The sequence below is a fragment of the Rousettus aegyptiacus genome, unplaced genomic scaffold (assembly GCF_014176215.1).
Source record: "Rousettus aegyptiacus isolate mRouAeg1 unplaced genomic scaffold, mRouAeg1.p scaffold_m13_p_8, whole genome shotgun sequence".
NCBI classification, from domain to species: domain Eukaryota; kingdom Metazoa; phylum Chordata; class Mammalia; order Chiroptera; family Pteropodidae; genus Rousettus; species Rousettus aegyptiacus.
The window spans coordinates 103,226,408-103,240,099 of NW_023416311.1; the positions used below are offsets into that span (position 1 = coordinate 103,226,408).

A 13,692-nucleotide genomic window follows, 5' to 3' on the forward strand; every position below is an offset into this window, starting at 1 on the left:
ACTTTCCCATAGCTTTACAGATAAGAAGGATCTGGTCTTGAATCCAGGTCCCTGCCAAGCTAATATTCATCTCATGTTTGAAGGAGGAAAGGAACGCAAGAGGAACAGAGCAACATTGTCAAATAAAAACAGAGTGCGAGGCACATAAGTGGTTTCATATTTTCATGTGGCCCTTTAAAAAGGTAAAAAGAAGCAGGTGAAATTAATTTTAGTACCATTTTGTTTACGCCATTGTATCTGAAATATTAGCATATCAACATGTAATCTGTATAAAATTATTAATAAAATAATTTTTTCTTTTTTTCACACCAAGACTTCAAAATCCAGTGCATATTTTATATTTATAAGTCATCCTAGTTCAGATTAGCCACGTTTCAAGTGCTCCATGGTCACACATGACCGAACGGAGCCACTGTAGAGCGCTGATTCCTTACAGATTTATACCATTCACAAATTTAATCACTGTTAATTTTGTTTTAGCCTAAATTGTGTATTAAAATCTTGACCAAGACAAGTTCCTCAAAAGGATAAACCTAGAGTTACCATTTGACACAGCAATCTCACTCATAGGTATATATATACCCAACAGAAATGAAATAAAGTGAAAACATTTCAGAGAAAAATAAAAACATGCATCTACACAAAAACTTGTACTCAAATATTCATACCTTCACTATTCAAAATAGCAAAAAAAATGTAGAAACAACCTAAAAGTCCATCGACAGATAAACAGGTAAATAAAATGTGGTATAGTCATAAAACAGAATATTTCTTAATGATTCTTCAATATTATTCAACGATAAAAAGGAATGAAGTACCAATACATGCTATAACATAAATAAACCCTAAAAATATTACGCTAAGTGAAAAAGTCTCAGGAGAGCATATGTTATATTATTCCATTTATACGAAATATCCAGAATGGTCAGATCTATAGACGCGGAAAGTAGGTTAGTGGTTGCCTGCAAGGGGAGGTTGGGAAGAGAGGGAGAGTGAGTGACTAATAATGGGTATAGAGTTTCTTTCTGGAATGATAAGTGTCCTAAAATTGATGTGGTAATGGTTGCAATTATCTGGTATATGAATCATATCTCAACGAAATTGTTATATAAAATAAATAAACAAACTCATCTGAATCCTCAAAAAATATCGAGCAAGGCAAATGCTTAAATAGAAGTTTCTAAATAGATATTTATCTGCTAATCGGTAATCATTAGATATGATGTTTTTAGTCCTCCCGACTGTGTCACTCTGAGCCTATGTTCCTGGTCTTGTCTTCAAAAAGAAAATCCATCCAACAAACCCCTAGGGAGGACCAGCTAGGAGCCAAGTATTTTGTTAGATGGTCAAGACAGGGTCCTTGCACACTAGAGCTTGTGGTATAAAAAAGTTGGCTTGGAAAGAAACGAATAAACATAAGCCACTGTGAACCACCCTGTAACGGGTAATCTATACAGAGAGAGCCACCTAGGATGCTCATAAGAAAATAAGGTCCATGTAGCATTTCTTGGACCTACCAAAAGGATTAATTAAAATAATTTGACATAGCTTACTTTCAGTGAGAGTCTACTAAGTCGTGGAGACTTCATTTTCTTTTTAAGCTCTCTTAAGAACAAATCATATCTAATTTTTTTTTCAGAATTTTGCCAAGATTCCTCAGTATGCTCATTGTTTCAATGTATTCCAGATTCCAACTCTTCCTACTTTTTAAAAATGGAAAAACTGCTTGGCAGCTCCAGTCTTGAGAATTTTTCTCATTTCCTGACAATTCCTCAATGAAAAGAGTTTGACAAAAAGCTGTCAAAATCCAAGGTGACATGTGCACCAAGAAACGTGCTCACAAATGTCATTAGCTATGTTCTTCATAAATGAAACAATACAAGCATCCATCAACAGTGGAATGATTAAAAGTCGACTGTTTCCCATATCACGGAATACTGTACAGCACTGAAAATGAATGAATCGGGTTTCTTGTATCAATGTTGGCTGAACTTCAGAAACATTGAGCCAAAAAAGCAAATCAAATACTATTGCTTCCTGTAAAGTTTAAATATAGGCAAAACTAAATCTACTATTTACCGATACACTCATATTATGGATACACGCACACACGTGCGCACACGTACACACACACACACACCCCAAAAGGAAAGGGTGTGATTAACACAAAACTCAGGACGGCGGTTATCTGGGGGCTGGGGGCGGGGAAGGATATGCAGTGTGGTTGCAGCACACAGGGAGCTTCTGGGGTACTGGTGATGTTCCATTGCTTGGCATAGATGGTGGCTTAAAAACTGTTCGTTTATTGTGTTGTTGATATATATGCATTTTCACATCCTGCTTGTATATTTTGCAATGTTTTAAATTGCAAAAACAAACCATAGCAAAACGCCAACAATTCTGCGCCATTGCACCAAAAATGAAACCGTGGACCCGCATTCTGGCTGGCGAAGCAGAGTCTCATAGGCATTTACCATTTCATGCACGTATTATTCTGATTTTAGTCTGCAATAGGTCCTGCATTATCTGGATTCTGAAACTCAATGCTGCTTAAAATGTATAGATTCCTTTGTCCGCGAGGAGCTTTAGAGTCTGGCAAGACATTCGAGCTCAAGGTTTCCTGGAACTCAGGAGGGCTGCCAGGGCGTCAGCATGCTCCTCCCGCCTCATCCCTCCGCTGGCTTACGGCCCGGTCAGACCACCCTCAGTGAAAGGGAGGCCAGGAAAGCAAGCAGATGATGTGCCCTGGGGCCTGATACCATCATTTATTAAATCTTCATCCTTAGACATCAAAAACTCCCAGAGATGGGGAGTGGGGTCACTGCAAGCCCTTGGGCGAACAAGAATGGAAGAAGCCCTAATCCGCCTGCTCACTGTGCTATTGCTTGATCACGGTTCCAGACACCTGCCGGGACAGAAGAAACTTGGGTGCAGAAGTTGCCTGTGCATTTAGTAATCTGGTCTATCTGCAGTGCACTAAGAGCTGCAAGGCTGAAAGGAATCGCCACTGACTCGAGGACTCTCCCTCTGGCGAACCAGCCACCCAGACCGTAAGTGCCAGCTGTAGTCAGGTCTAAACACAGCAGCTGCTGGACCAGTTATGTTTCTGCTGATGTTCAGGTCTCCACTCTGCAAGAAGTAATATTTTTACATGTTAGATATCCATGTAAGAAAGCACAACAAAAGCTTTTAAGCTGTGCCACAGTAATCACTTCCCCCAAAAGAACATACATATTAGAAAAGATAGATAGGTAAAGAAGATATTTCAGGGACTCTAAATATTTTAAAAAATAAAATTAAGGTATTGTCTCTAAATCCACGTTTGCCCAGGTGTGCATGTCAATGGCCTCCAGCCTTCAGCTGGACTGGAATGGCTGTCCCAGACTGAACTCACGACTCAGGGGTCTTGTTCCCCATGTGGCTCTCTGCCTTTCCCCGCACCCCGACCCTCGATCCTGCCTGGATTCCCTCAGCCATCCCTCCGTTCCTGCTGGAATCTGGGGCTGGCCCCACGGCCAGGATGGGGTTAACAGAGGACAAGTGGAAACATTTGAGCCTGCTTCTCTGTTCCCTTCTCCTGCCAGTGGCTGAGTATCACCACTCCAGGTTCTGATGGGTGTAGTCTATCCTTCACGGATACTGGGAACAGAGAAGGAATTAGAACTACTTTGTTTGTATGGGACTTTTACCTCAATTTTTGGTCTAAATAAATGGCCATGATTTTCACCTGCATTTGACTTAGACCTATCCCATACGTCAGTAGTTCTTAGGTAGGTCTCACATTCGAATTTCCCAGATAGATTTGTTAAAAAGAAAGACCACCACCCTGGCCTCATCCTGAGATTCTGATTGAGTAGTGGGGGCTCAGGACCTTTACTTTTTAAAAAACCCCTTCAGTTATTTTCTGAAAAACACCATGTAAGGCATCAAGGAAAACCACTAGGAAAATTAAAGGAAGCTATAAATCAGAGACTTTACTTGAGATGTTTCTCTCTTTATTTTTTTATTTTTTATTTTTTATTTTCTTAATGCCAACCGCACCTGGCATTCCAAGGTGGTCTCCCATCCAAGTACTAACCAGGCCCGACTCTGCTTAGCTTCTGAGACCAGATGAGATCGGGCACATTCAGGATGGCATGGCCACAGATGATATTTCTCCCTTTATGTTTATATTTTGGGAGAAGGGGGGGGAAGGGGCCCCTTACTGCTCGCAGAATGACCCACGTGGTCTGGAACATGGAGCCCGGATTTGTGGGAAGTCGAACGATCCCATCACTTATTTAGCTGTTGCACAACCTTGGGCTGAGAAAGGAAAGACAGGTGACCGGGGAACCACATTAAGACCAAGTGTCTCTGACCAGAGTGTGGGGACTCCTCCCTCTGCCAGCACAGCTGAGAATGGGGAACAATGACTAAGCTCTGGAGTCCACTGGACATGGGTCCCAGTCTGAGTTCTGATTTTCAGTCGCCATAACCTTGGGTACACTGTCTGGTCTTATCTGTAAAACTGGAACCTTGGTGGTGGCTGCCGCCTAGGTTCTTATGTGAACAAAAGGAGATAATGCACATAAAGAGAGAAGACCTCCCCAGGCACGTAGCAAATGCTCAGTAGCTTATTTGTCCAGATACAGTCAAACTCCTGCCTTCCCATCCTACCCTGCGCCTCACTCCGGAATCCCTGACGGTGAGTGAGACAATGTTAAAGCGAAGTTAGCTGACGAGTAGGACAAATGGTTCTTAGCTAATAAGGAAAAGGAACTCTGTTTATTCATTGACAATACTCAATGAACATTTAGTCAGCATCTGATGCCACTTTAGATCTATTCTAAGGGTATCATTGCGATGCTAATGTTACTGTACCGTCTTAGTCCATTTGGGCTGCTATGACAAAATACAGTACCACAGACTGGTTGACTTAAACAACAAGCATTTGTCTCTCACGGTTTTGGAGGCTGGAAAGTCCAAGATCAAGGCTTTGGCAGATCCAGTGTCTGCTGAGGGCCTGCTTCCTGGTTCATAGGTGGGCACCTTCTCTCTGTGTCCTCACATGACATAAGGGGGTGAGGGAGCTCTGCGGGATCTCTTATAAGGGCACCAATCTTGTCCATGAGGCCTCTACCCTCATGACCTAATCCCCTCCCCAAGACCCTGCCTGCTAATACCATCACATTGGAGGTTAAGAATGCTACATATGAATTTTTGGGGAATGCAAACATTCGGTCCATAACACATAGCCATGTTACAGATAAAGAAGCAGGTTGGATACAGAGCCCCAAGTATAGAGCTGGAATCTAGACTCGAACCTTTTAATTCCAAGGCTACACTCTTCCTTGGTGAGCTCATCCGGTCTCACGGTTTTAAATATCAGTATATTACATGTTCCAAACAATTATCTCCAGCTCAGAATTCTCTGAAATTTCGACTCATACATCCAACTGTGTCTTGGATATTTCTAGTGAGATGTCTAATCATTGTCTCACACTTACGTACACAAAACTGAATTCCTGATAACTAGCCCCTGTCCTCAAACTGACCAACTCCTCTCAGAATCATCATCAGTCTCAGTAAATGGTGAAAGGTAGTAGAGTGTGCCACCCCAAAATATGACTATAGGACTTTAGGATTTGCCACCCCAAAATATGACTATAGAACTTTAGGATTTGCCACCCCAAAATACACTGCGTTGAGATTATTCTGAGCTACAGCTACTTGAAAAACAGCAGGTGCAGGGAGGGGCTTTCTCTGACTCTCTTCATCTGCCTGGAGACAGATCCTCCGGAAGGAACTCAGCTGTCATAGGTTCCATCACCGAGAGTTCCATCAGCCAGGGAAGATGGACTCTTATCACAGGAAAGGATGCTAGAAGTCGACAGCGCACCTACACAAACTCTGTCATAAATGATCACGCCTCCCATCTGTGCTCCTAAGGGCTCGTGCATCTTTCGAAACATCGTTCACTCTCCCCTAAGAGGCCTGCATCCCTGCTCCCCCCTCCCCATTAAGATGGTATTGAATCCTGAATTCTAAAGCCACCTCACTGAGTTACTCATTTGTCCTGTGTTTCTACCACAGGGTGTACATGTTAGTAAGCTTGTGTCTTTTTCTCGTTATTCTGTCTTTTATTACGGGGGGGGGGGGGGGGCGGGTGGGGTCTCAGCCGAGAAGTCAGAAGGGTAGAGGGAAGATTATTTTTCCTCCCTACGATGGTAACCCCATTCTTAGTTGCTTAGGCAAAAATGCTAAAGTCAGCTTTGACTCTCCTCCCAACTCCACATCTAATCTCTCAACGAATCCTGTCGGCTCTCTCGAAATACGTATACAGAAGGCGACCACCACCCACTTCGCCCATTGCCGCCTCCCTGGACCATGCCACCACCATCTCTTGCCTGTGTAACAACACTAGGCCCTCTGTGGTTTCCGGGTCCCACCGCCATCACCCCACGGTGTATTTTCAACCCAAAGTCAGGGTGATCTTGCTAAAACATGTCAGCTCACACCCTCCTCTGGTCAAAACTCTCCAACAGCTTTCCAGCTCATCTCCTGACCGGGATGTGACCTTTCCGTGCTCGAGCCTGTCCTGCCCTCTCTGTCTTTTCTCCTCATCCTCCTCCCTCACTCATTCCTGCCTCGCGCGCCCTCCGTGGATGCACCTGGCGCTCTCCTGCCTCCTCTCCTTGCATCTGCCTGGAACACCTGTCCCCCATTATCCTCATGGCTGCTCCCCCCCACCCCTTCTTCAAGGTCTTTATTCAGATGTCGTCCTCCTCACTAGGTCTTCCCTGAGCACTCTACCTAAACCTGCAAAACACTTCCCATCCCACTCTTTTGCTGGAAGGGGATCAGAATATGCCACCCAAAAATATGCCCCTTGGTCATAAGGATTATTCTGAGCTGAAAGCAACAGAGACAAAGTAGACACAGGAGGAGCTCTCTGCCCTCCACTATCTGCCCAAACGCAGGGCATAAATGTCCCCGCCTCCCATACCGGGAATAGGAGAGCAATCCTTATCACCAGAGATAAATCTGCATAAACGAACTTCGCTAAATGACATTTATCCGCCATTAGTTTTCCCCATATACTTTCCGGTCACCTTCCCACAACTTATTGGCTCTAGCAGCCCAAACCCACTCTCCTTTGTAGAGTTATTTCTCTGCCACTTATCACCCTTTGTCAAAATGGCATATGAGCCCCTGAGTCTTTACATTTTTCATTTCCTGTCTATGAAGTTCCGGACACATAAAATTGAAAATCTTAAAATTGGTGTGCCTTTTCTCCTGTTAATCTGTCTTCTGTTTAATTCACAGACCCCAGGCACCAAACGTAGAGGAAGAGTTTTTTCCTCCCCCAAAATCACTTCACTTGTACCATGTAGATTCTTCGTCTATCGTGTTTGTGGTGTGCCTCCTTGTACTAGAATATAAGTTCTACGAAGGCAGAGGTCTTAGCCTAGAAGATCATCCAGCACACAATATATGCTTAATAAATATTGGTTGAATAAATAAGTAAATAAAACAAAAGGAATACTTTCCTCTACAAACTGTGCTTAGGAAGACAGCCGCGTAAAAACTCTAAAATTCTGATGTTAAGTGAAGGGTTTTACAGTTGTAAAAATATTCTTAATCATTGATGCAAGTAGCCAAGAGGGTGAAAGCGCTGGAAATAACTCAGAACGCTGGCCTCGAAGCCAGAAGGCGTGCTTCCGTTCCTGGGACCAAGCCACTGGGCGGAGGCTTGAGCTGCTTGGCAAATGGGGATAATAGCTGAATTTTTCTGTAAGAATCAGTGAATAGTGCAGAAACGGTCTCTAGAAACTAGGTGTTAAAAGAAATGTACACCGAAGAATGTGTTAGAGGATAATTTGGCCATTTAGCTGAACTCAAAGATAAGATGAGAAAATCAGAATGAAAGTTGGTCTCAGATGAAGTTCAAGATGTCTGTGGGCCAAAGTGTCATCCTACTGTTGTGAGGGGAAATCCCATAAACTGCCAAAGCTGGGGCTCCCGCCAGTAGGGGACTCGCTCCAGGAAAATGTCCCGCGTGAGCCAGCCACACCCACCCCTCCACAGCGCCCGGTGCCCGCAAACCCCGACTGCTGTCTTTGATTCGTGCCAATTTTCATATATCTGAGAAATGCTTTTGCCACGCAGTTCAGAAAGGGGAGAGAAAACCCACCTGGGGAAGGAGCTCCGCTCCGCCTGCTTCCTCCAGGACCGCAGATGCCTGGAACCTGGCTCGACTCCCAGGCCGTGGATTCGGGATTTTTCTGTTGCACCAGAAGCAGGGAAGACTCAGCTCCTGGCTGTTTGCAAATCCCTGCCATCTGTCCTCTAAAAGACTAGTCCCTGCGTATGAGTTCTCGGTGCTGTCTTCTCTCAAAGTTACATTTTCCTTCATGTAGAAGACATGACCTGCAATATGTAATTTATCGTTTTGTCTTTTCCCCACTTGGGATATCGCTTAGAATCACACCCAGATTTAAGGGTTTTTTGTTTGTTTGGTTGGTTGATTGGTTGGTTTTTTTGTTTGTTTTTGTTTTTGTTTTGTTTTTTGTTGTAATTTAGCTGCACCATCTCCCCGAGGTTGAAATGCAAGGAGACGCACAACCCAGATTTTGTCCTCCCTCACATTTGCTGCTTCTCCTCGGAGTGGAGTCTCATTGGAATCCAAGTGGCTCAGGAACCCGTTTAGCAAGTTTGTTTTTTTTTCCACCTCCAGGGATTCCTGGCTATCCCTGAGGAGCAGATCTGGGAGGTCCGCTGAGTCAAGCAGTTTTCATCGCGGGCTCTATGTGGACCATTTACTGGGCAACAGAAACTTGGGGTAACAGGCGAGGGTGTCTGGAGACAGGCGGCACCCACTGGATGACCCTGAGGGACGTCGATGTGTCCGCTACTTTCTGCTTTCATTACGGTAGCTTTCTTTTGGCTCCATATGGGGACAGTCCAATTGCAAAGGTAAAATGTGACTTCATAGCCAATACCTTGGTGAAAATGAAAAGTTTTACTCCTCACCCCACTGGGTTTAGCAGGAGTTTTCTACTCGGCTTGACTAAACTTAACTAATTTCACTTAATTGATGCTCAGGAAAATGGTATTGATTTAATACAATAAAACGATCACTTTCTCTCGTTTTTTTTCCTGCTCTTCTTTTCATTTAACTACTTCAGAGTTACAGATATTATAAAGAAACTTTCTTTATACTTCTTAAATTGCTTCTGTTGTACTTTTTAAATTTCTTGGGACTAGTGCTGAGTCACAATTGCTATTTTGTTGAATATTTATATATTTTATTTAAAATTTTGTCTTAAGTCTACTGCCATGCCACCCTAAACAAGCACAATCCTCTCTAATCTTGGAAGCTAAGCAGGGTCGGGCCTGGTTAGTACTTGGATGGGAGACCACCTAGGAAGACCAGGTGCAATAGGCATAAAAAATAAAAAAAATTAAGGGATTGTAAGCTGACAAGGTACTTGCAATCTGTGAGGTCAACCAAGGGTTGCCTTGCCTAAAAAAAATTAAAAAATAATATAAAATAAAATTTTGTCTTAACCTGATTAAGTCAATGAACTAGTTCCTTTTCTCCTAGTATATAGAGACTCACTTGAAAATATTTAATATTAGCAACATTATCAACATTTTTGTTAACAGTATCAACATTCTGCTATTTTAAAACATCCCTAGCATAAATAGGAGCACTTAATTTAATGAGTTCATGTTCTCAATGTTTATTGACAAGAACCTAGAATTCTAGAAGAACCGTGAAGTTAAATTCTAGTATTTGATGTAAGAAGCAAAGAGGTGGGTACCGAACTTCAGCAGAAGAATGCCGGGAGTGGCTTGGGTCAATGTGGAATTGAAAGAGAGAGAGTTTTTCACAGCAGCATTCCTTACATCAGGAAATTCCAGAGGCTCTCTCAGGATGGGAATCACCACAAACATGAGAGGCGAACACAACTTCTGGAGCGAACTCCACCTGCCACGAAGGGACAGCTGGCCAAGGAGAGTAGTCTGGGCAACAGCTGTTCTTAGGATGCTGTGTGTCTACTTGTCTTTTGTTCAAACGAGTAAGTTTTCCTCCATGCTGAAGTCATAAGAGGACTGGGCTGACACATGTGAACGCTCCTTTAACTATTCAGGTAAAGCTATTCAGAGAGCTTATCTCTTATAAGCATAAAGCAAACTCGGGTGCAGTTCCAAGGTTTTGAGTAGATTTACGCCAGTAACAACCTTTTTAAATATATAGAAAAATTCCTCGGTAAAGCCTGATTTTTAAAAATTCTAATCTGCTTCTGCCATACAAGTAAGAGAAAACATATCTAAGTGGTTCACAAGGAAACAAAGATAGAATAACTGAGTCAAAATTCCTCTGAGGCCAATATTTAGGTTACTTACACAAAGCTTTCTTATCTCTGTTTGCATGATCACAAAGCAATAATAGAAAGGGTCCACAGAAGGGTTGCTATAGCTGGGCTTTGGGAAGAAGACAGCCTAATCACATATCAGCTCTGTTTGGAAATCAAAAACATGCCTGCCCAGCAGCGTCTGGCATCCAGTTCTTAAGTGATCCCTCCACAACCGCCATAACGTTCTTGTTTCGATTTCATTCATATTCATTTGGTGCCAAGGCAAAACTAACTCCATACTATTCTGCAGAAGTCTGTGGTTAAGCTCCGTTAGAGAGACTATAAAATCAAGGTATCTAACCTTTATAGAACAACTCACTGTGAGCCGAGTTCTGCCAGGCTCTATTCAAAAGGCTTTGCCTGTATTTTTGGGGATAATCATCTTATGACCCAAGAAAGGCAAGCACTAACGGTGCCACCCCGTTTCACAGATGAACAAACTAAGACAAATGGAGGTGAAGCACTTTGCCTAAACCCACAGGGCGTGACTATCAGAGCCAAGCAAGCCAGCCTCTGGCCGCCCCGTTACACTGCATGTCACTTGGGCAACGTGTTTTAAAAGCACAATTGGAAAGAAAGAAAGCCTTCGCATACGATTTTTAATCTTTCAGATATTCTACATGAAACTTATGAAAGCTTATTAAGCCTGTATATTCTGTAGGTTGTTCCAAGGAGTAATATTTCACCCCATTTCGCCTAAAGATTTGTCTTTTAGGAAAAAAAAAAAAGTTCCTGAATTTACATTAGTAATCCCTCCCAGTTAAATACGTTTTTGGATCTTGCCCTAGACGCTCATCATAGAATAAAACATCTATTTCACCCAAAAGCAGAATTCATTCATTCAGAGTTTAGGAAATTCTAGAAACTGAGAGTATGTCAGCATAAGTTGCATAACTCCCCATGTGTTTAAAGAAAAATATAAGTTGTTCCTACTCTTGAGAAATAATCAACTTTAGTTAAAAACACAACATTATATAGTAAAGCTTGAACACCACACAGATCTTGGGGAAAAACACAATAATTTTATTATTATTCACTTTATTTTCAGATAAAAATTGTACAGCAATGGTATTTATAGTGTAACTTTCACATCCAGACAATTTCAGCAGAGTTATAGTTCAATATCGAGTGGTGACAGGACTTCTTATGTCCTAGAGAAAAAGATTTCCAGACCTTTCTACCTTAAAAGCTTCTTTGAAAGACAAGTGCTGTACTCACACTCCCTTGAGCCAGTAACCGTCGACATAAAACAGAATTCTCATCTACGGCATTGTAGATCTGATAAACATTGTTAGGTTTTCCCACACCGTCGGAGCTGACTTGTTTCCAGCAGTATTGTTGTACACTTGCCACAAGAATGCAAAAGCTTTGAAACAAAACTTGGCACCCATTTCACAGTGTGAACCTACAATGTGAGGTCACGCCATTGTTGGCAGTGTTTGCCGAAGTGAATAGGAATTCATATTCTGCATTGCTCTTGAAGTATCAATGAAACATATAATGAGAATTTTTAACAGTCTTATTTAATCATTCAAAGTAATTAAGTTATTTAAATCCATCCATTAAGTTGCAAGCTCCTTGTGGGCAAGAGGCATTTCAGCTTTGCCATCGGTCTCTGTATCCTCTCTGGATGTAGCCATCGACGTTAATTAAAAGTGCACACACGCACATAATCGCATATGTATATGCAAACGGATACAAATGTTTGTAGTTGAAGTGATCAAAGTGTACTTTAATAGGTCCTTCTAACTATAATGGGAGGTAGGAAGCTCAAATAGAGAAGAGAAGAGAAAGCACTGAGAAATTGATTATACTATTACGGGCAAGTATTACAGGAGCCACGAAGTATTATAATAACCATGAATTTGAAGCAGACCCTCCAGCTCGAGAGCCCCTTTGTTATTCTACCTTAGCTCCCGCATCATACCTAGAAATTTACAAATAATGACCAAAATTTTATTATGCTTAATTTTCAGATCTTCAGAGAATCTGTGTGTTCAGTTCGAAACCTGGATAAAGGTTCATTAAGCTTGTATTCTCTTATGTGTTATCATCCCACTTCACCTAAATGTTTTCAATTTGGAGAAATAAACGAAAATGAGCAATTTACCACATCAGTAGTCGATGTCAGTCAAGCTGCCCTAGGGAAATATTTTGAAGGTAAAATGGATGGGATGAGGGGGTGATGGGAGGAGGATTGTCTCGAGCAAGAAAGGCAGCCACCAAAGTGACACCCTTGGGCGCGCTTGTGTCTTTCCACAGTGCCAGGTTTACTGAGTGGAACCTTTCAGATAAAAGTCAGGCACCCACGCAGGTTAACACACAGCACACAGAGCGGGGTGGGGGAAGGTAGAGTCCCACATGATGGAGTGAAGGAATGGGAGTCCTTAGCGTCTCCAAAGTGAGCTCTGTTGACTGGCAGTGTGGACGGTCGCACATCAGTCCCAAGCCAGCAGCCACGATGGATCAGAAGGTCAGAGTCTTTGGCTCCAGCTCACCGTCCATGACGCTCTCGGGTCAGGCTCGAGCACGGTCTGCCTGAGGTGTTTCGCTTATATGGCCTCAACAGGGAGGAATCGTTTTTGCTAATCGGCTCCTGCACTCATGACTTATTGACTGCAGTTGAGGCTGATTGAAGTTTCTGTGGTTTGGGGTGTTCTGGTCACACCCCAGGGGCATTCCCATCATGTGACTTGGCTGTTTGCCAATTGGTAATATTCTCATGGATCCCAATGCAGTCCATTTTGTAAAGTCCAAAAAGTCCTCAAGTGTTTATGCTCTATACAAGGGGTTTAAGAGAGAGAGAGAGAGAGAGAGAGAGAAAGATCTAGGATGATGACACCACCTTTTCCATTTTGAGGAACTCGATAGGTGTTGGTACCATTCACCGAAACATGGAATATTGAGGGACTTCCTTCTGAAACAGCCATCAAGAGAACCTGCCTCCTCTGTCCTGTTAGTTTGGCCTTGATTCTTGGGGTCAACTCTTCAACTGATGCCATCAGTGTTATATTTAATCATAGTCTAGTTATTTTGCTGCGGATATTTCTGAGATGCTCCGGACAGTCCTGATCAAGCTAAAAAGCATAGCGAGTTTACACGGAGAACCGAGATATGTCCTGGCAACTCAGGCTATCTCCTGCAGAGCCGTTTACTTGATATCACTGCTAACCGATATTGGGGGTGACCCAAATGGTCATCCTGCCATGCTAAAGTCTGGCAGTTTTTTCAAAATCACAAGCCTTAATTCTAACAGGTCTGAATTTAAGATGACAGACTACCTTTTCTA

At 42.7% G+C, this 13,692-nt stretch overlaps 2 pseudogenes; one reads left to right on the forward strand and one right to left on the reverse strand.

The window, feature by feature from the left end:
- Window positions 1–4,029: 4,029 nt before the first annotated feature.
- LOC118607509 lies at window positions 4,030–4,148 on the reverse strand (annotated as a pseudogene).
- A 5,160-nt stretch (window positions 4,149–9,308) lies between these two features.
- LOC118607537 lies at window positions 9,309–9,427 on the forward strand (annotated as a pseudogene).
- The last annotated feature ends 4,265 nt before the right edge of the window (window positions 9,428–13,692 follow it).